This window comes from Pseudopipra pipra, chromosome 2 (assembly GCF_036250125.1).
Source record: "Pseudopipra pipra isolate bDixPip1 chromosome 2, bDixPip1.hap1, whole genome shotgun sequence".
Lineage (NCBI taxonomy): Eukaryota > Metazoa > Chordata > Aves > Passeriformes > Pipridae > Pseudopipra > Pseudopipra pipra.
Genome location: NC_087550.1, coordinates 8048673 through 8071454, shown reverse-complemented (window position 1 = coordinate 8071454; position 22782 = coordinate 8048673). Strand labels below are relative to the sequence as shown.

The window sequence follows — 22782 nt, the reverse complement described above, 5'->3', positions numbered from 1 at the left end:
TAGAAATGAGGAAAAGTAATCAGCAGTTCTGGAACTATTATGGTTTTTAGAATGCGAGGCTTTTGCCAGTAAAAGAAGACCAGGTCTCTGCCTTTGAGCTTGCTTAAGCAGTTAATCTGTGTATGAACTCTTAGTCTTAGGGATCACTCAGAAATTATGAATCTCTGAGCCTTCAGAGACACATTTGGGCAGTATAAAGGCAGGGTCATGTGGCAGTGGCATTAGAAGCTCGAGGCTCAGGTCAGACCTTAATGCAGGTCTTCCAAGGGTGAGGGTGTAGCCTCATGGATATAATCCAATGTACAAGTTAACAGAAAAGGACAAAAAGGGAAGGCACTCAGACATGTGTGGTAAGTCCAGTTGTGCCAGCCCTGTCTGCCAGCTGTGGTGTTTATAACCTTGAGTGACCTTGTGAAAGTCAGTGCTGGTGGCTCTCTGGGCAGAACCTGCAATCCAGATCTCTGCTTAGTTTGGAGGGCTTTGGGTCAAGGTCTCCCAGAGAGGTGTTAACTGAACAGTGTGATTCCTGTGCCGTGCTCTGGTCTGGGGAGGTTGAAAACCAGGTCAGGGCTTCTTTTCATTGAGGTGACATTGAAGGGAAGTTTTGGATTTGTGTTTTTTGTTTGGTTTTTTTTTTACCATATGGCTGTAATAGAAGAAATAAATTGGAGCTTGTTTTCTAAAAATGAGAACATGTGCAGTCAACCAGCATCTTTTATTTTTATGCAGCACGTCCAAAATAGATGCCAGTCTGTCTCTTTGGGAACGTGCATCCGGCAGAAAGTCACAGCAGCACTTTGTGCTCCCTTCCCTGACTTTCCCGCTCTCCCACCACTTGACAGTGAGCTGTTCAGGAAGTGACTCTGTTTTGGATGTGCCAGTCACCCCCACACACGGGGGTGAAGGTGGCAGTGACATGAGGAGGGGGTGTGTGGGTGACACTGATGCTGCTCTGGTCCCCCTTCTCCAGTAGAAAGCTCAGTGTGGGAGGGAGGGAGCAAGGACACTTGTGCAGCCCTCTTGCTCTGCTGAAAGGGGGAAGCTGGAAGCACTGCCAAGACAGAGGAATTACTGGCAGGATGCTTTCTGCTGTGTCCCTGGAGTTAGACATTGATAGTCTGTGCTTGCAGCCACGTGCTGTTTGCTCAGCCTGGAAAGGAGCAGTTGCTCAGTTGTGTCCTTTGGATCTTCTGGGGGTGGAGAGCATTTCCCCTGCCAGTTCCTGCTGCCAACACATGAGGAATCACAGAATCATTTAGGTTGGAAAAAACCTCCAAGGCCATCGACCATGGGCTGGGGTCTGCACAGGCAGAGTGGGAGGGATGGATGGGGATGGTCCAGTCTCTGCCCGCTGGCCTCCCAAGGCTCTGGAGCTGAGAAGAGGTTTCTCTATGAGCTGAGAGAAGATGCCTCCCTCCTGTGGGAAGAGCTGGGGGGAGACTGAGGCACTGAGCAAACTTTGGGCTTTGCACATGGACTGTCATACTCCTCCTGAGGGCGAGGGAAGAGACGGAGACTTGGTCTTGTGCTGGTGTGAACTGGAATTTATCCCTGGAGTGAAAGGAGTTGTGCCTGTGCCAGATAATGTAGGATCAGGTGCTCAGTCAGCCCTGACTTCAGCCCCCGAATTCATGGCTGTGAGGGTATTTCATCCTGGGGACAAGGATTTGGGTGGCCTGAGCTGGGGTTTAAGAGAGAGGAGCAGTGTGACTTGTGGTCTGATGACATGGGAGATGTAACCAGTGTGCTCCCAGTTCCCTCTTCCTCTTTGATGTCCCCTCCCTGTGCTCAGGCAGCTGTACACTTGGCCAGGGCAGGGGATCAATCTGCCCAAATTCTGCCTTTTGTTTTCCATCAGGGCTGTGCAGGAGATGGGGATAATACTTGCCTCTCAGGGGCATTGTGAAAGTTAATTTGCTAATTATTTGCAAAGCACATCAGAGTGCTGCTTCAATTCTACACAAGGTTATGGTAACATCTAATTAATAATTCCTTATGATGCTTCATTTTCTTTCTGCTATAAATAATGGCCTAATGTAGGGACAACCCTGCCTGTGCTTGTCATCCCAGTGCCTCAGAGGGAATAACAAGCTGAATTTGGTTTGTAAATGGTCCTTCTTTCCCCCTGTCCTCCTCTGCCACCTTACCCATAAAACCATTGTTCCCTTTGGTGAGCTGCTTCCTGGCTGGTGTCCACTGGAGAGAGCTCATCCCTTGACTGGAAATCTCAGCCCTCCAGCAGCACTCCTTGCCTTTCCTGGGCTTTCCCATCCTCCCCAACCTCATGGCTCTGTGCCTTTTCTTGCTGGGCTGGGCAGGTGATGGATGACAAGAGGGAAATGAGGAGCTACCGTGGGAAAGTCTCTACCCTTCCTTTCCTTGAGATCCTGACCAAGAGCTGGGTAACAAGAGAGAAAATCTTCTCTGTAAGCTTTTCCCTTTCTTTCTCTCCATCTTTGCCTGTGTTTGCAGCCCATATTGTGCTGTTCTGTTTGATGGTGTGTGCAGCATCTTGTCTTTGCTTTGGCCAGTGTGGTTATGAGATCTCCTGCTGTAGTGTATTGTTTTTAATTCTCAAAATAAGTAACACTCAGAGACCTTTGCTGTCCATCACACATTTCTGTTTTTACTCCCTGGCTGTCAGTGGCTTCGGGCGCTTTTGAGAGTGTCAATATCCTGTGTGTTTAATACTTCAGTGCAGTGAGTCCAGAAGCTTGTGATGACTATTTTTAGTGTTGAAAAATGTTGACAACTGAAGTAAACCTACGTTATCCATCATTTGACAGCACCGTCATCAGCGTGCAGCTTGTCACTCTCGCTTTGAGCTGATTTTTCCAATCAAATTAAATCTATTGGCAGGGATGCAGTGTAAGTGTGTCAGAACTCTGCATGAAGATGACAGCAGCTACTGCCTAAGTTCTTTCAGAGAAGCGAGAGGAGGTGTTTGCATTAGAGGTCTTGAATAAAACGTTCCTTCTTTGAGGCTTCTCATCAAAAAAGGGAAACAGTCCCTGTTTTGTTAAACTCCGGCTTATCCTTGCACCACACGGCCGTTGCGGTAAGGACTGAGTGGGCTTGTGGGTGCTGCCCTGAGGGTTGTGCAACGTGAGGTGTGCCAGCCATAGCCACATCCCTGGGCTGGGGGAACTGGGTTGGAGCACATCCTGCTGGTGTTGGGCACCCTCTAAATCCACCCCGGTACCAGGGAGGTGCAGGAGCTCGTGGTGACTTTGGGTATGCGTGTATGTCCAGAAGAGCTTCACCACTGCAGGTGTGTTTTTGATGCTGGATGACTAGAAACAGGGTTCTTCTACAGATACTGATCCTGTATACCCAGAGGTGTGTGTTTGACCTGCACGGTCCCAGGAGAGAGAGAAGCAGCTCTGCCCTTTCATGTGAGCTGACACATGCTGAGTGACAAGACAAGCCTCAAGGCTGCCAGAGCTCAAGGAGCATTTGGACAACACTCTCAGGCACATGGTGGGATTGTTGGGGTGTCCTGTGCGGGGCCAAGAGTTGGACTGGATGATCCTTGTAGGGCCTTTCCAGCTCAGGGAATCCTGTGAGTGTCTGCAAGCGTGGTGCCCACGTTGGTGCAAGAGCTTCCAGCCACAAGCAACGCCATGAAACACAAGCCTTAAATTTTAACTTGTGCTCGAGCCAGAGGTGGCTCCTGCCTCTTGTCATTTGTCTTGGATTTGCAGGCAAGGGTGCTGGCTCATGGCCAGCATCCACTCCCTGGAGCTCATTAGAAACCTTTTTCAACTACCCTTGTAGCGTAACAACGGGGATCAGCTTTCCCGTGAGCTGATATATCTGCTGACCTCTCCAAAGGAAAAAAAAACCTCCTGTAATTCATTACCTGACTTTTGTAGAGGCTGAAAGGGAACTATTTGTGACTGAACAATACTTGCCTTTCACAACTCCCTTCCTAATCCCAAACAGAAACATGAGGCTGAGAAAATCTTTCTGATAACAGGGAATATGGATACATTCAACTCAGGATAATTTTTCATGGCATTAACGTTCTGTAATTGCCAAGGGTTGGTTTGCAGGTTTTTATTGGATGAGGGGAAGGCAGGCAGGGAGAACATCAATTTGAGGGGGTAGAAGTGATTCCGATGGTGTTGTGATGGTTTTCCACCAGTGCCCTCTTGTGAGCTGCTACATCACAGAGATCCAGTTAGAAAGCTGAGGTTTTAAAAATAAAAAATAATGGAAGTTAAGTCAGCTTTCTTCTTCAGTTTATGATTGAGTACAAGATGGCATGAGTCAAACTGTGTCCCCACCTACACAGAGACAACCCTTTGCTCCTGCCATGTGTGAGAGGCTGCACAGGCACAGCTACTGCTCCCAGGAGAGAGGGATTCCCAGGGTGAACATATGGCTTGGCCACATTAGCCACAGGGATGTGCCAGAGCTGGCTTGAACTTGGAAGCCTAGGTCACATTTGTAGGGCTGCAGTTTGCAGCATTACCTGGAAAAGGGCTGTTATGTCCCAGTAACATGTGCCCGGTGCCTGCGAGCGCTGCCAGATTAGTCTGTGCTTATGGAATATTTGGAGTAGGACCAAAACTGGGGTTGGGCATCAGCATCTTGGTGTTCCCCTGGGGTCGTTCCTTGCACATAATTAGTGGCTGCTGGGACCCAGGTCGTGTCCTGAAATGTGCTTGATCAAAGTAGGTGATGATCACATTAGAAACTCCACCAGGACTTGCAGAAAGACCAGGGTGGCTCCAGTTGTCTGGGTGATGGAGACAGGATGCTTCTCCAAGGCCACCTGCGTGCACAGGTGAAAAATAAGACAGATACAATCATGAATTTTTGAAGCACCTTGGCTTTGTAAGGTAAGCCTTAGTTAAAGAGATACGGTCTGAGATCCCTGTGGGAGCGTGGCCGATGCTCCTCATATCTCACCTTCCTGCTGTGCTCGAGGTGAGTCACTGTGCTGGAGTGACTCCCTTTTTTTCTGCCCAAAGTGATAATCCATTGTTAAAATGATATTAACTCATGTGCACTAATTAGCAGGTGTGCCAGGGTGTGAGAGGCCCAGGATGTTAATTAGAGTTGATAAACACACCTTTATGCAGGATGCAGACCTAGGCTGTGTCTGATGGGACTCCCTCTCCCTTCCTCTCACCATGGAGAAGTGTTGTGTAGTGGGACCTTTCTCCTCTGGGCTCTGTGGTGGGATCTCCACGTCTCAGCTTGGTATTTGGGAGAGCCTGTGGACTCCCGGGAAGGTTCATAGAATCATACAATATCCTGAGTTGGAAGGGACCTGCAAGAATCACTGAGTCCAACTCCTGACCCTATACAAGACACCCCAACAATCCCACCCTGTCTCTGAGAGTGTTGTCCAAATGCTCCTGGAGCTCTGTCACTGCCCTGGGGAGCCTGGTCAGTGCCCAACCACCCTCTGGGAGAAGAACCTTTCCCTGATATCCAACCTAAACCTCCCCTGACACAACTTCAGGCCATTCCCTGGGTGCTGCCAGTGCTCACAGAGAGCAGAGATCGGAGCTGCAGCCCCCGATGAGCTCTGCCCTCAGTCTCCTCCAGGCTGGTGGGATTCATCCTGCTGACACTGGAAGAAAAAGAAGCTTTTCCCAGTAGTATCATCTTTACTCAGCTGAGGAGGAGAGGGTTAATTGCTCTGTCCAGCTGCAGGGTTTAGCTGATGGCCACTTCTTCAAGCTCCTGGAGGCGACGGCCCCTCCAGTCACCTAGCGGAGGTCCTGGCCTGGTTGTCTCCAGCCCGTTCCAGGCAGAATACACTGAGTTGTCTTAAAACAGGTTTTGGTAGGTCGTCACTAATTGCTTAGTGAGGAGAGCACTGAGGTTTATATAAGCTGGCTCGTGTGCCCTCGGGAAGCCCACATCAAAAGGCGTGTATCCAACTGCGTCAGCCGGGCCGGGGTGCTGGGCCGGGCCCTGGAAATGCCTGTTCTCCCTCAGCGGGCAGGCGAGAGCTGACAAGCCACAGCACTGCCCGGGAGGGCTCTCGCCGAGGTTCTCGTTGGGTGGCTGCTCCACACATTCCCGAGTGTCCAGGGCCACCTGCTCCCAGCATCCCCGGCCCTGCTGGCTCGCTTGCCCCAGCCACGCTTCCCTGGAGGCCTGGTGTCTCGTTTCTCACGGAGTTTTGGAGGAGGGCTGAGGAGAAGGCTTCCCTTGCCTCTCCCTCTGAGCATCTCTCTCCATACTTCAGGTTTCATATTTATTGCTGGCTGGTTTTTATTCTGGTGCTGGGGAAGTCACTGCTTTGCTTTTCCCATCTCCACTGAACATTCTCGCTCTCTGAAACTCCCTGATAGGAAGAGGGAGCCGGGGGGGGCTTGGGCTCTGCTCCCAGGGAGCAAGGGACAGGATAAGAGGAAATGGCCTCAATATGTGCCAGGAGAGGGTCAGGCTGGACATCCAGAGGAGTTTCTTCTTGGAAGGGGTTGTCAGGCATTGGAAGGGGCTGCCCAGAGAGGTGGTAGAGTCCCTATCTCTGGAGGTGTCCAGGGAAGGACTGGAGGTGGCACTCAGTGCTCTGGGCTGGGGACAAGGTGGGGATCGGGCACAGCGTGGATTCAATGGTCTCAGAGGTCTTTGCCAACCTAAATGATTCCGGGATTTAAAACTCACAGGTGGTCAGACTTAGGATTCACTGAAGTTCATGTTTTCCTGGGAGTTCTGGCCATGCCAGATAGCAGGAAAAGATGCCCCAAACTGCTGTGACAGAATGCAAACGGACCTGGGACTGGCGGCAAAAGGGCGTGTGCAGCCTTTAGACCTCTGAAGCCGAAAATCTCTCCAGACAATCACTGCAATCTGCCATCCTAAGCACCTGTTGCTCCTCCAGGACGGGCTGTGACTGTGGTGTGTCTGTGGGAGCTGGTGTGCTGCACACCTGTGTGCACGTACACGCCGTGTCCGTGCCGGTGGGATCGATGGCGGGTGGGCGGCTGTGCCTGTTGGGCTGCTGGAATGGGCTGGAGGTGGCCGTGCCTGAGTGAACCCCAGGGCAGGTAGCAGCAGCCCCCGTCGCCTTGTGAGTCACTCGTGGCTCGCCAAACCTGCTTGCCTGCTCGGGGTTTGCTGGTTCCCAGCCCTGAAAACTTCCCTCCCGTTTGTTTGGCCTGCCTGGCCTGTGAGTGGGAGCTGTTGGTTTGCTCATATGGGGTTTAAATTGATAGTGCTGAGGATGGATTGTTTCAGTGCTTTCCAGTCCAAACAGTACATCTAATCCCGTCCCTCCTTCAGCCCTTTCCTGCTGTCAAGGGGCAGGACTCTGGTGCTTATCAGGTGTGCCCCTGGTCACGGGGGATCTGGTGCTCTCTGAGCGTGGGCGGGTATATCAGAAACATCTGAGATGTGAAGTTAAACCCAGCGTGCTGTTTGAAGTGGGCTCAGACTCACTGCGGTGCCAGGCAGCTCAGCCTGCACGTCTGCTCCTGATAATGGGGGTGTGAGGATGATTGTGCTGCATCAAATCGCTTCCCCGACTATCTCATCCCTGTCCCAAAATAGAATCATCTCCTCCCCTGCTCTGCTCCAGCACCCGGGCGTGTGGAGCCTCACTACAGCTGTTTAATCCAACCCTGTGTCAGAACTGGGCTCCTGCATGTACCTTTTACCATTTTGTTTTGTTCTTCTCCTAATGGTTTTGTCCTTTTCCCAACTTGTGGTCCCTGTTGGGCTGCAGAGGGTGGGACTGCAAGGGTATGGTTATTGCTCAGTACTCTGTGTTTGTGAAATATCACGCAGAGTTGTACATGTTAATTTGTTTATTAATTTGATTTCTGCTTGTAAAAAATATTTACTGTATTTTCTGCTTCATTTCCAGAGTTGTTTCATACCTGTTTTCCTTGCCCAGCATAAGTGGTGCAGAGTCAAGGTGGGGGGAGTTGGGGGAAATAAACACAGATGGTTTGGGTTTTGTGTTGGTATTTCTTATTTATAGCAACCATTAGCCAACCCTGGTCTGGAGGATGCTGCTGCTCAAATCCTAATCCAGAAACAGTTATGTGGAAGTAGTGAATTGAGTAAAACCAGATCTGCGTGTAATTTTTAATTCCCTGTAGTTCCTGATCCTGGAAACTTTTCTGCACCTGTGAGCAGCTTAGTGGGAGGCAGTTGCTGGTCCTCTACAGAAGCACCATCTGGATACAGACTAGGGGGAATCCTTGGGGATGGGAGGGAGTTGAGGGCAGCGGCAAAAGGCTCAGAGTAGGTCAGAAGTGTTTTATTTTATGTCTTGCTGGTGAGTTGTTCCCTGCAAGCAGGACAGAATCCCCAGGACAACGTGGTGCAGTCGCACCGTGGGCTGACTGGGAATTTTAGTTCCTGGCTCCTCTCGCAGCGTGTCAGGCTGGTGAGTTAAAGCCACCCCGGAGGGATGTCCTTAGGAATTCAGATTTCAGGAGCCAGCGGGGCTGAGTGGCAGCTCGTCTGAAGCCTGTGACGGGAGGAATTAATCAGGAGAGGGAGGGGAGAAGGGGAGGAGGGAGGAAGGGAGGGATGGCAAAACCCCAAACCTTCAAACACACCCAATTGACCCATCTCATTTTAGCATGAAACTTAAGGAGTTACACCCACTCTGAAGCAGAAGGGGAATGAAACGCTGGCGCTTCCTCCTTTCTCTTACCGGCGGCTGGGGCTTGGGAAGTACAGCGGGCGAAGATGTTTGTGCTGCTGATGATGAGCGGTAAGAGGAGCCCTGCCTGCCTCGTTTGTGCTGGGCCAGGGGAGTAGGAGCAGCTGGAATTTGGCCCGAGCTGGAAAACGTGTTTGGGGGTGTAGCGCTGTCGTGCTGTCTAAGGCACCGTGTGCCCAGAAAGCCCCCTAAGGCTTTCCTCTCCTAACTCCTGTCTTTCCTCAGTGTGGACAGAGGTGTTCTATTCTCTGGGTTGGGCTGTCAAGTGTTGTTTGCTTTTCCAGGGTTTGCACTGCTCCCAGGGAGCGCTTGAGTTCACTGCAGACACCCAGGGCTCGAACTGACTGAGTGGGAGCTGGGGACTCAACAGCTGAATTCCCTAGGAGAGAAAATGTAGTATCGTATTACCTACTAAAGATGTTCCCCTCTCCAGCTGTCTGGCTTTATTTTCAGTAATTACAGGTTGCCATGCTCTTTAATTGTCGAAAATGAGCCCTGTGGAAGGTTTCAACTTGAATTGAACGCTCTGTTGGGTGTCTGTGTGAGGTGGGGAGAGCTGGAAGGCAGTGCTGGGCAGTGCTGAGGGTGGGAAGGCTGGGTTGGGGGGTCCCATGCTTGCTGAAGATCTGGTAATGCTGCAGAGCAGGGACTGGGGGAACCTCCTCCGGATCCAGTTGCTCATTTTTCTCCTTGTTACTCCTGCGATCGCTTATCAAGTTATTTTATATACCAGTTGCTATCTTGAAATCTAAATTGCCTAATTCTTGGGTTGGTGACAGGAAATGTGAGCACAGAGCCCTGGCCCTGCAATTACTGTGACTAAGCATTAGGACTAATCACCAGGTGGGGAGCGTGCTGCCGTCAGGGGGGATCCTCACCATCCTCTCCTGGCTCTCCATCCTGACCTGCTGTCTCTAGGGCTGCTGTGGGAATGTCAGATATGGCTCCTGCTTCCTCAGGGACACAGGCTTGCTTTCTGATGGGCAGAGTTCAGCCCTGACTCAGCGACACACTGCAACCCATCAGACATGAGTAATCCTCCAGGGCACAGGCGAAGGATAATGTGCACCTTTTTTGGGGAATTAAGTCACCCTCTAGCTGTTGGAAGTATAGTGCTTTAATAGTTTTGTTTAATATCCCAGATCCCCATTGCCAAGGTTGCTGTTAATCCCTTTGACAAGCGTTTTAATATTGCAGGAGGGATTTAAATTTCCACACGTGATCGGTGCCGTGGAACGAAGGGAGGAGGTTTGGTGGGTGTTGGTGGGTTGCTTTTTTTCCCCCCTCATTTCAGAGTTAAAAGTGAGCTGTGCTTTACGAAAAAGGTGTGGAAAATTGGTCTGCTAAACAGAGCAAATGGAGCCAAGGGATCAAGCGTGGCAGGCCTGGTTACACTTCCTGGGGAAATGCTCTTTAAAGGGTGCGTGCCTGGTTTTAGGAGGGTTCCAACCTGTTTTGAGGCAGAAACACTTTATTTTTCCAGAATGCCGGTTGGGAAAAACTCTGCCAAACCGCAAATTTGCATCATTTAAGCGTTTGCTTGAGCTTTATGCTTTTGCTCAGGGAAATCAGTGGTAGGATTCCTGCTGGGATTGGTGTTGAGGAGAGGTATTGATTTTACACCATCACAGCAGTGGCAGTGAGTCTATTAGACATCAGTGTTTGGAGCAGACTCATTTAACTTTAAATGAAGTTACACACTAAGGCTTGAGTTGTAGGTAATGGTTGTTTGAAAATGAACCCTGAGGAAAATACAGCTAATTTTCCTGCAGAATCTGTGACCTGGACTGGCCCAGCACAGGGTCCAGGGAATGCCTGGGTATCCTCCTGCCAGCAGCTGGGGTGGGAGGATGAGGGGGCAGAAATGAGAACTCCAAGCTTGGGACGACAGGTTGGCTTGGGTCTAGAGCATGGTCCTGTGGTGAATGGCAGCAGGGAGACCTTATTGCTTCCCCTTCACTTTGGCTCTGATTAATTACCCAGTGCTGGTCTTCTGCCATGTTGTGAGCTCAAAAAAACAAAGGGTCTTTGGTGGGGGGGCAGAAAAAAGGTCTCTAGAATGAAATACTGGCTTCTAAATAATTAATGATAAAGAAAAATCCAGTGTAAAAATAACAGTGGCATCAAATCTTTACAAGAATTCATCAAGACAGAGGATGACTCTCTACCGATGTGTCTTTCTTGGTATTATTTCATTAAACTGGTGACTGCGTGGTGCATGCCAGTGAGTTTTATGGCCCAGTAATCCATTGCTGGATGAGGGGAATACATTATTTATAGATTAGAGTGTTTTAACATCCTCACATGATGTTGTTTAAGGAGGTCAGGATGCAGAGCAGTGGGAATGGGATTAGCCCAGCTGTGCCGCAAGCAGTGCAGAAGCAGGGGATGAAACGGGAAGTTACCACGCAGATATTGATGTTTTTATTGTTCCTCACAAGGCACAGGTCACGTAAGATGCAGGGGTTTCTAGAACCAGACTGTAGTTTTTATTGGTTATGACATCTCAGATTCTAAGTGAACTGGAAACAAACACGAACGTCCTTTCCCCTGGCTCAGCAGACTCACTGTGTTCTCGGTGGGGTGGTGTCAGGGGATTTGAGGAAGGGGGAGAGTGTTTGTGAGAACTACCAAGCCCCTCTTCCTTCCAGGGGGAAGCTGTTGTGCTGTTCCCATGTGTGAAGCTTCTCTCACAGCCCCATGGGCCGGTGCTGTGGGCAGACAGGTAGTTGTTGATTCACTGCACAGTGCTTTTAGTGTAATTGCTTTTTGAGACTTCCAATTAGGCTTTCCATGAGAGTTGGGATGTGATGTTCTCAGGTTGCTTAAAGTGCTCTGGTAAAGCCAAGCCAATAAATGATCCCAGCATGGTAGGGGGGTGCCCATTAGGCAGGATGTGCATCTGGGCACTTCTAGGATGAGGGGCCCCGTGTAGTTTGGTCCTGGGAAGGGGCTCTGTGCCTGGTTTGGCTCGGGAGGCTCCGTGGCCTTGCTGCTGTCTGTGCCCACAGCAGTTCCCACCCTCCTCTCACCCTCTGGTGCTCTTTCCAGGGCAAGGCCTGGGGCTGGAAGTTGGACAGTTGTTCAACTCTGGCATGCTCTAGTATTGTCTAGAACTGGTCCAGATGCCCCATGGTTTGACTAGATAGTCTTATGGGTCTTTTCCAACCTTAATGATTCTACATTTCTACATTATGAGGTAATTAAGAGCTCAGACTCACAGTGGTGTTAACGGGGTTTAATAAGTGGCCAGGCATCATGTGCCTGCTGTGGTGCTACTTCACTGGGACTGGCACAGGATAAATTGAGTTACCTTGCATTGCCAAAGGTGCACCTGAGTTACAGGCAGTGAGCAGCACCTCTGGAAGCTGATTTGGGGCTGACCACAAACCTTGCTCACGTAGGTGCTGCTGTAATGGTGTGAGTGTCTGCAAGCAGGGGTGTTGTCAAAGGATCATGCTCTGTAGGTAGGCAGTGTAGGGTGCAGCAAGTCAGAGCTGCAGCTGGAGGGACCAGGAGAGTTGCTAGACCTTTTCTGTAGCACTTTGTCCAAAGCCAGAAAGCAGTTTTTGGAAGTCTTTGAGGTAGCAGAAGTGGGAGTGAAAAGTGGGGTGAGGGGGGGCTTTGCAACCCCTATTAGCACTCAGAAAACCCAGTGCTGTGACTTTCCTAGGTGAGCAAACATCCCTCTGTGGTCCTGCAGTCAAGTCCCTCTAAGTCTCAGCTCTGAGGGAAGACAGAGAACCTTCTGCTGTCTGCTTCCCAGCTGGGAATTGCTTTGCTATTCATTTGCATTAACCTGGGTGGGGAAGGTGTACTCGGAGTGTGCCCCAGGCCCTCAGACATTGAAATAGAGACAAAAGACTCTCCATTGCGCAAGGCCACAGCTGGGAAGGGAGCTGGGAAGCTGCTGGGTGCAGCTACTTCACAGAATCACAGGATCATTCAGGTTGGAAAAGACCTCTGAGACCATCGAGTCCCCCCTGTGCCCGATGCCCACCTTGTCCCCCAGCCCAGAGCACTGAGTTCCACATCCAGTCCTTCCTTGGACACTTCCAGGGATGGGGACTCCATATCCTTGCCCGTGCCTTGTTTCTGCATGAATGCTGGGAAAACCTGGAGACCCAAAGCAGAGGTTGTGCCTGAGCCTTCTGGCTTTGCCCACTGCTGCTCAGCCATGGGGAGGCCACTCACTTCCCTTTGCCAGTCACTTCCCACTTCTCCTGGTGGGGGATCCCTCTGGTGAGGCCCATCTGACTCCGCAGGGAGGAATCTGCTCACCAAGTGCTGCAGGAATTGAAGCATTTTCTGCTCCAGGTTTCCAGGTGAGGTTGTGTGATTGCTAAGTGATCGCTGCAGGTTTATGCACTGAATTCAAGTGGTGACTGAGAACTTTTGTGAGGCATCCGATGACTTTTGGCTGTAAGTGATGTGTAATGTGTGCCAAAGGTTGTTTTGGTGAAAAATGACTCATGTGCTTTTTTTAGCAGTAACAAAGGAGCCCTTTTTTTTTTCTTTTTTTTTTAATCTTTGCACTACTGCAACAATAAAAATGTGGGGTTTTTTTCCATTAAGTGGGAGGAAAGTTGCATTTTTGTATAAGAGATGTGAGATGGGCAGTAGCAGGCACCAGAAACACACAGCCTGGGTGTAAGACTCGAGGCAGAATCCAGAAGTCAATTAAGTTGGAAGTTGCAGGATAAAATTTATGACAAAAAAAAAAGTCTGTGGGAGTCACTTCCTCACTGATTTTATTCTTTTCTTTTTTTTTTTTTTTTCAAATTAATCTTAATGCTTTAGTAACATCTGGATGATTGCTTGGCAGTCTTTTTCTGGGAAGCACTTTTGTGTGTGTGTACTTTGTTGTGGAGTGATAAATCACTGTAATTTACCAGCCTGGCTTTTAAAAATTTGAAAAGTCATACTATGTGATATGTTCCTTTGAGCTGTCATTCCTGGAGGTATCTGAATCAATGCATGACATTTCAGCTCCTGTTTACTGTTTCAAACAGGTCTTTATGCTTGACATGGTTACCTGAGTGTACCTTCAAGTTTGGAATTTATGGAGGTTTTTTTTAAGGAGAAATTAAGAGGAAGAGGCAGCAGATCCAGTCAGTTGTTTTGAGCCACCTGGAGCTGGTAAATTAATATAATGTCCAGAGCTCCACAAAGACTGAGGACTCACTAGCAGTGTCCCTGGTAGCCCCTGTCTCTCCTTGATGGGCTGTCTGTTCCCCCCCAGCTCTGCCTCTCTGCTGAATTGTGGCCTCCAGCCTTTCTGTAGCAGGAGGTTGAGGCAAGAGAAGGGCAAAATTGCACATCCACATAGGTGCTCCAACAGCTGGAGCCTGTATTTCCAAAGAACATGAAGCAATGCAGGGAATAAGCAGGACGTGGCTGTCCAGGAGCATGAGAAAACTGTGGTGCCTACCACAGTCAGCTTTTGGTCTGTGCTTCTGGGCAAACAGAAGGAGAGAAATCAAGGCTTCTTTGGGAGCATGGCTTTGAGAGGAAAGCTGTCTGCAGGGCTTGGGCTGCTGGAGCTGCATCTTTGAGAGAAGGGGACTGGATTCTTTGGAAATAGAGGCATTGGAGGGAAGGTGTACCTGAAGCTGTGATTGGGATCATGGGGTTTCACAGAATCACTGAGGTTGGAAAAGACCTCTAAGACCATCAAGTCCAACCTGTGACTGATCCCCACCTTATCACCCAGCCCAGAGCACTGAGTGCCACGTCCAGTCATTCCTTGGGCATCTCCAGGGATGGGGACTCCACCACCTTCTTGGGCAGCTCCTTCCAATGCCTGACCACCCTTTCTGTGAAGAAATTCCTCCTACCCCCAATTTGAACCTTCCCCCAAAGTTTGCACGTTTCCAGTGCATTTAACCTGAGATTGTTTTAGCCTAGAGCTGTTGTCTGCAAGAGGAACAAGAAGTCTTAGGAATTACCTTTGGAGTTAATCTGAGGTCCAGCTGACATAGACCTGCCACCCCCTGTAAATACAGTCACTGTTGGTCCTAGTCTGAGCTCCAGGGTTTCCTGGGGGTGAGGGGCTACATCCTGCTTGTCACCAGAGCCTGCTTCAGCTGTGCGGTGCTTATCCCAAAAGGTTTCAGGTTGTGTTTGAGGTGGCTGCCCAGCCTATGTTGCCTGAGATGGCACAGCGGGTTTAGGAGCAGCACAGCTCACCTGGCACTTACACAAGATTGCAGATGAGCAGCAGATACTCAGCTTTTTCAGAGCAATCTTGAACCTGCTCATCAGAGTGTGCATCTCACTTGAAGCCAGCCAGCTGTGGAGAGCTATTTCTGTACAGGAATCCTGTGAAATTTTAATGCACTTTTTGCTCATTGAACCCCAAAATGAGTCACTTAAGGGAACAGTGTCAGACTTTTGAAACCTCTGCCTACCTGTTGCTTCCACTGACTTTTCTGTAACCTGCTTAGGTCCTGGATTATTCATGGAGAGAACAAATCCAAGAGAGGACAGGTTGTCCTCAGGCACATGGTGGGATTGTTGGGGTGTCCTGTGCAGGGCCAGGAGTTGGACTGGATGATCCTTGGGGGTTCCTTCCACCTCAGGGTATTCTCTGGCTCTGTGATTCAGGATTTTAGCAGTGTGTAATACTGATGAGAAGGAATTAAGGATTAGCACACTTTCAACAGGTATATAAAATTATCCTTTTATCAAACTCTCTTTTAAAAAAAGAAATCTGTATTTGGATATGTGAAGATAGCAACTTGTAGAGGTTTTTATTCTTCCCAGAGCTACTGATTCATTGCCTAAATGGCAATAAAATGTCTTGCCTCGCTGCAATCTGCCCTGAGATGTTAGTCATGGCTCTGTGTTACTCAGAGTTGGGCACAGAAGGGAGAGACGGCAACTTCACACCTTCCTGGCAGCTCCTGCTTTTCACAACCCCACTTGCACCAAACAGCACCACACTGATGAGGCTTTTTAACAGAATTCTGCAGAGGTCTCAGAAATTAATATATTTGTGTGGAGGCCTCTCCAACCTCTTTCTCAGCTCCCCACTCAAAGAGCTTTCAAAAGCCAGGAGGGCTGGTGGGTGCTCAGGGCTGGATCCAGCCTACCTTTCCTGGAGCTCGGAGAGCTCCTGAGAGACAGAGATTTGGGAGGCTGGGAAATGAAAATCATTTTTTATTGCTCAAGCTGGACCAAATTTCATGTTTGGAGTCTCTGCTAGTAAAATCGGCAGAGCAATAAGAGGATTATCTTTGTCCAACTTCTCTTTTTTTAAACATAGGAGATGAGTGCCGGGGGCCAGGGATTCATATTCCACCATGCCTGACCTACAATTTATTGCAATATTATCTCCAAGTAATTGAGTGGGCCCCACAAGTCTGTGTATCAGCTGAATTCTGGCTGTCTCTTAAGGAGGTGCATGTGATTCCTTTCACTTCATTTTCAGAGAGGCCTTTTCCGTGAAGCAAAGTGACGTCGTGGTTTGTGATGCTCTGATGAAATTATGCCTTGTTGAGCTCAGTCCCTGCTGTCTAAGGAGATATTTGTCACCACCATGTCCCCTGCTTGAGTACCTCACCTGAATAAATGGATGATCTTTAAGGCCCCTTCCAACCCAGGCCGTTCTGCGATCCTGTAATTTATTCTGGCTCTATTTCAGTGATATATGAAAGGAATTTCTCTGTCTGTAAAAGGAGATTTGAGATGAGGGGAGATTTCAGATACTTGCCTGTGAATCCGTGAAATTAAGTTGGAGAGCAGAGCCCTAATCTAGTACCTTCTCTGTGAGATACAGCTTTTGCTTAAGCTTCACAACTGAATAAACTAATAAAGCTGTCAGGCAGCCGGGGTGCTGCCTGCTGAAATTCTTGGCTTGCAGTTGAACAGAATCCTCTAGAATTCAGAAACTCAGGGGGAAAAAAAAGGGTCCTCAGCATTAAATACACATGCCCTTCTTTGAAAAACATCCCCCCACATCTGAGCCGAGCGTTCTCCGAAAATCTCGTTGAACAACAGGAGCACGAACACGCCCCATGTAAGTGCTGCAGGTTATTCCATCAGACTAATAACAGAAAATGGCTCTTCCCCATGGGACAGCATTGTATAACATGGAATTTATTCAGCAGTGCAGAGTGGGATCTGAAATGCTACCTGTTGGCATTGGCTGTTTCACTGGGAATTGGGGATTTGAGGGCTGGGGCTTGCTGGTTTTTTCCCTGGCTGAGTGTGATTATCTCAATAGCTACACTTGCAAGCTGTTATTTAATTTCCATTGTGACACTGTAATAGTGCTCAAAGGATTACGAATAAATGTATATGAAGAGCTTGATCCCTGAGAGCGTGAGGGATACAAACCACATGCCTGGGCTGGGTTGTCGTGGTTTCCTATAAAAATTGAGTGGAGTTTTGGACTAAATGACCATTTGTTCTTCCAGTTTCTCACAGACAGCCATGTTCTGTGGGCTGTCATCAGGGAGGAGTGTGCACGTTGCACTGTGCTGTTTTTAGTAAGAAAGTGTTAAAAATACTCGAAATACAACTCTTTGTTAGTCCATTGCAAGACCATTTTAATTTAAACCCAACAAATATTTCATCTGGGCTTCCATAATGATTATTAGTTTTTAATTATTTCTTCCATTTTCCTTGATTAAAAATGGAATTAATACTCTTCTAAATCTAGTTTTATTTACTGACTTGGCATGTGGAATTGCTCCTGGTTTCTTTCATGAAAGGCAGTGTAACCTTGAAAAAGCTGGATGGCTGTTGTGTCCATGTTTCTTCACCTAAATGGATTGGGAAAATGTTGGTAGAATTTTAACATTTTAAGGCTGGTCTGACTAACAGCATATTAATGTCTTTAAGCTACTGCTGAAGGATCAAGTTAGTTTGCATGACATCAATCACAACTTCATGGTCAATCTAGTCCAAGATGTCAATGTTTGGTATCACATCAGCTAAATTAGAATTTATAGTTAGCTGTTATGATAGTAAATGGGATTAATTCTGTTTTATTCTTCTCTGTATGCAAATTCCAACCCATTCTGTGTACTCTTGTGCATCATCTTCTGGTGAGTACATCCCTAAAAATCATTCCAGCAGAGGTATGCATGAATTAGATCTTCTCTGTAGGAATTTACCGGCCTGTTACACTTGGCACAGCAAAAGAATCAACAAAATTAACAGCATTTTGGGTTTCTTGAATTTATATTGCTGTTAAGAACCATGTTCACCATTGCTCAAGTGTTTTTATTTAATGCTTGAGATAAATACAGGCTAAGTTGGAAAACATCTACAGTGGGACATGTTATTTATCTGCTCACACCATGTGGCATTCTGAATATTCCCCTCAAGCTCCCTTAATAAATTAATTGGGAAAAATCACCTATGGCAGATAAAAGACTCTTCTGTTTCATGTGGATAGATTGTGTTTAAGTGGCATATGCTAAAGGGAAATGTCCAGATAGTGTTCTTGTGGGATTGCCAGTTCATAATTCAGTTTAGTCTGAAGTCCCTGGCTGGCAGGTTAGACTGGGAGCTGTTCTCCTGTCTCCATTAATCTTCATCTGAATGTTCCCTGGAAAAAAACATGAGCCCAGGGATGGCTCCATTGCTGATAGGTGTGCTGACAACCCTTGCCCTGCATTGATCCATGCTCCAAGTTGCTCACTTGAATTATGGGCTAATTCTGCCTGAAATTCTGCATAATTTTTAAATCTTGGCTCGTTTAATAAAGTTGCTTGTCAGGGTGATGTCGGAAGTAATGACGGAACTTCAGTTACGTGAGTGCTCGGATGAAAACATCCCTGGGGTCTGGTGGGAGCCAATTTCCATTCCAGCAGTGTCAGGCTCTGCTCAGGTCTCACATTATGGCATTTCAATGTCTTCCTTGTGAGTTTTTCAGCAGATTTCTGTGGAGGAAAAGACGAATTCTGGAAATCTTGCATAAACAAATTACACTTGGCAAGCAGGACGCTGCTGTGTTGTTCCCTGCTTGCTAAAAGTTCCAGTAAAACGGGCTCTCTGATACAGGAATATCCCAGAATATAGGTTGGGTCAGGAGAAACTGGGAGCCAAAGCAGGGCTGAACCTTCTCCCTTTGAAGCACCATCCCGCCTGTGTTTGCATTTTCCACATTTTTCATGATGTATTGACAAAGAAATGTCGGGGTGAGTTTCCTGAAAACAAAGGAGTGAATGAATGCAGTCCTTTTTCTCTTTTATTCCTGAAACTGGTTATGGGCCTTTTTTTTTTTCTCCCCCCCTAAGCCTGTTATGTTGGGCTTTAAAGAACAACCCCCAAACCCCAGACAATACAGTAAAACCAAAAGTGGTGGAGCAGGTGTTGCCCACTTGTTCAAACAAGTCTAGGACTCGTTTCCTTTTCAGAACACAGTTGGAAGTCAGGCCTTAAGGAGGAATATTGAAGTGGAACTATTGAGCATAAACTCACAAAGTGGGCCCTGTGCCCCAAAATTGTGTACTTACGTGTGTCTTTGTGAGAAGAGCAGTTTATTACCCCTGCTGAGCCCCTGTGAGCAGGTACATACCCTCACACTAAACCTTCCCAGAGCTTTCCCAGTGCTTTTGCTCATTAGGAAGATTACGTGCAATCCCTTTCCCCTCCCTGTGACTGCCCCATCCCTGGAAATATCCAAGGCCAGGCTAGACGGGGCTTGGAGCAACCTGGGATAGTGGAAGGTGTCCCTGCCCATGGGAGGGGGATGAGCTTTAAGGTCCCTTCCAGCCCAATTCCAGGATTCTATGATTCTGATATTCCAGATCTCCTTATGTGCCTCACAGTTTGTTTCAGCCAGCAGAGCATTGGCACAGCTTTCCTGCCTGCCCACAACTCAACCATTCCTGGGAAGGCTTTTGCCCACCTCTGTGCTGCAGTGTTGGGCACAGCCATCTAGATGGGTTTTTGAGGCATTTCAGCAGGTTCTAAAGATGGTCACAGCAGGTTGTGTGTGTGCTTCCACCACCCAGCAGCCTGGGATGCCCCTTTGGCCATCTCCCGTGTAAACAAACACTTGTTTCTTTTAATTCCACCTCCATGTCCAGATTCCACTGGGGCATGTTTCCTAGTTGGAACAGGAGCCCTCAGCAAAGGCCTGTTCTGCCGGTGGGGCCGGGGAAGTTGTTTCCCTTGGAAAGTTGGAGGTGCCCATTGTGTAAAATGTTTCGCAAGTCACGTTGCGCTGGGAAAAGTACTTGGTGGGGCAGAGCCTGCAAGCTGGAGCAGAGAGGAGCCCCACAAATGTGATTATACATTCCTTTTCATGGGTTGTTTGGGCTTTTTTTTTTTTTAAGAGGCAGAGAATATGTTCAGGCATGTTAAAACCTGTGCTAGAAGTGATAATGGAGTGCCTCCCTCCTTTCCCACAGCTGGGCGTAGGTAGGACGTGCCAAAGCTCTGTGCCTGGCTCCTTGTGTTCACAGTCCTCTGCTTGGAGATGGAGAGGGGTGAGGGGGTTGAGGGGCCTCTTCTCCTCCACCTCTGGTCTCCACATCCCTGTGCCCACCTCTCACCTCGGTGCTTGTTGACCCCTAAATGGCCAGGCTGGGGGTGCATGGGATCCTTTCCCCTCTCCACCACCCTATCCTAGGGAATGAGGTCTGTGCCTAGAGCCACCTTCTTCCCCCTGTCCTGCTGCCCAGTGAGATCACTCAGGATCCTCAGGGTAAAGCAGAGCTCATGGTGAATTGAGGTGGTAGTAACTGGCCTCAAAGTGTGTTTCCAGCCATCGCTGTCGTAGTTTATTTGTTTCATTTCAAAGCCGTTGCAGACACAGCTGGTTTAAATTACTCCTCCCTCGTGACCTGCTGTGCTGGTAAGTGGTCAGGCTAAACAATATCCCAATATTAATTGGTGCAGTGGGATTTCGGGTGATGCTTGGAGGAGCGTCGCTCTTGTGTTTAGCTTGGTTTAGCTCTGCAAATGTTTTTATTGTCTTTAAAAGGGATTTACTGCCTGTTTACATAATTATTAATCTAATAATTAAACCTGAATTGAACCCTGAAAGTTGGTGATTCTGTGTGAAACACTGAGAACAAAGGAAGCCTGTCAAGTTTTTGTATCTTTTATAAACATCAGCCTCCAGAAAATCAAACTGACAGAAATCCCACAAAAATGTCCCAGTTAAAGGACTTTCTGTTTGCTACACTATATAAGGTTACAGAAATACTGGTAGCTAATTACAGCCTTACAAATGGCACCAGGAGGGATGGTTTTTCTCCAGCCTGTGCTGCCTTCCTTTGGCTCTCTGAAGTTTGGAGCAATGAACACTTTTTGCAGAGGAACGAGAGTGTTTGGTTGCTTTTTTGGGTACTTTGCCTGGATGTAGCTGCTGGGTGTTTCAGACGTTTCAAAAAATTATAGGTAAGTTGCTAGAAAGGGTGTTTTCAAGACTTATTGTGTTTCCTTCGAAGGACACTTTTTTTGTTTCAAATGGGAAAGGGGAGATTTGCTGCCCTGGAGTGGGGCTGGGGTGGTGCTGGGAGACAGCAGCAGGGAACTGCCTTTGCTTCCTCCTCCTTCTCCTCACTGGAGATGTCAGGTCCCCTGGGCCACAGCAGGGAGAAGGAAGGAGGAGGAGAAAGAGCCTTCCCTGCAGCCAAACCCAGGTGGGACAGCCCTGAGAGAGGGGCTCATGGATCCTGTGCCTGAGGCTCAGCCCGGCTGGTGAGGGGCCTGTGGGCCAAAGAGAAGCTGCTGGAAATGCCTGCTGAGGAAATGGTTTGTAGAGAAGCTATAGAAATAACATCTCTTTTTTTCTCTGCTATTTTTTTCCTTCTGTTCTCTGCTCCTTGTAGCCTTTTCCTTTTTGGTGTGCGAAAGCTTTGTGGGTGAGGCAAGGAAGGATTTCCCACTGTGGTTCAGGAATGCCGGGCTAAGCTTTTTGGGTTCCGTGTGCGACTCTTCAAACCTTGTTACTTCCTCCTGATCCAAAGCCTGTGGAATTAATTTTCCACTGATTTCACTGTGGCTTTTGGGCAAGGTGTTCAGGGGAGCTGTTATTTCTGCAGGCGGGATCGCTCATGTGGCAGCTTGTTCCGAGCGAGGCCGATATGCAAACATTTGACAGGTTCCTTTTGAAGAAAAGGATGGTGTCAGCACTGTGCAGGGAGGGAGACACCTTTTCTTCCCCTCACAGACCTGAGGCTTCTGCCCACTCTTGGTGCAGCCTCACAGAGGGAAGCCCTTGGCTGCAAGATCGCAGAAACCGGGACTGTTTGTGTTTCTGCAGTGCTTCTGCTGTAAGAGTTTATTTTAAGCTTCATTTTCTATGGTAATAATAAAAAAAAAAAAGTGTTACTATAAGTCATGCTGCAGTTTTGCTCCTGTAACTGTTGCTGTGGCCTCTGCAGGTACAGTCAGAGGTCATGTTCCATCAAACTAGTGGCTATAGCTGTGCTGGCAAATATTTGCAATGTAGATCTGGCCTTAATTTTTAGGCTGTGCTTAGATCCTGCACTGCACAGAGCTGTCCTTCCTCCTTCAATAAGGGGATAACTTCTTGAGAATGATTTTGTAGGAGTTGGTTGAAAACTGTAAATTATAAAGTGCGAATTATTGGGGTTTTTTACCTCCTCCTCCTCTTTTCTTGTAGGTGTGTCAACTCTTTCTGTAGGTATGTCAACCCTTTAACATAGGCATGCCAACTCTGAAAAGTGATGGAAAAAAACCCTCAAGAAAACAAGTGAAGGAGCGATTTGCATTTGAAATATTTTGATTTCACTCATGGGTGACTTGAAGGGATGTGCAGCCCATCAGTGATGTGAGATAAGGTGATGTTTTTAAGATGGCAAGACTGTCTCTGATGGCAAAACATCCAGAGGTCTGCAGAGCACCTGTAGGGCAGACTCTGTACTAGAGATCTGAAAACTTCAATGGTAAAACCCTCTGAACTGGCACAAAGGTTACTTACTGTGTTCTGAAAAGAGGTGCAAAGAGGTGCAGGGCAGAATCACAGTCCTTGTTTAGCTCAGTTGTAAAGGTGTCCTTTGCTGCTCTCTTTAAAGGGCTTCCCTTGAAAATTGCAGCAGTGTCTTCCTTGTCTCTGAGGTACATCCACTTGCTACAAAAATGAAATTACTGCTCCTGGCCTGGGTCTGTAGGATCAGTGTGGAGACGTGGCTGCTGGTGAAGTGAGT

General features: G+C 48.2%; 1 protein-coding gene across 6 annotated transcripts in view; it reads left to right on the top strand.

Annotated features, from left to right (window-relative positions):
* Nucleotides 1-22782, top strand: part of TIAM1 (TIAM Rac1 associated GEF 1) — a 163406-nt gene that overhangs the window by 48779 nt on the left and 91845 nt on the right. The window contains exon 1 of one of the 6 annotated variants that reach the window (XM_064643901.1): nt 8613-8695. The exons of the other annotated variants lie outside the window; for them this stretch is intronic. The gene's annotated coding sequence lies outside the window, so the exon portion shown is untranslated. Of the gene's footprint in view, nt 1-8612; nt 8696-22782 lie in introns of those variants that run through there. 6 annotated transcript variants of the gene reach the window in all.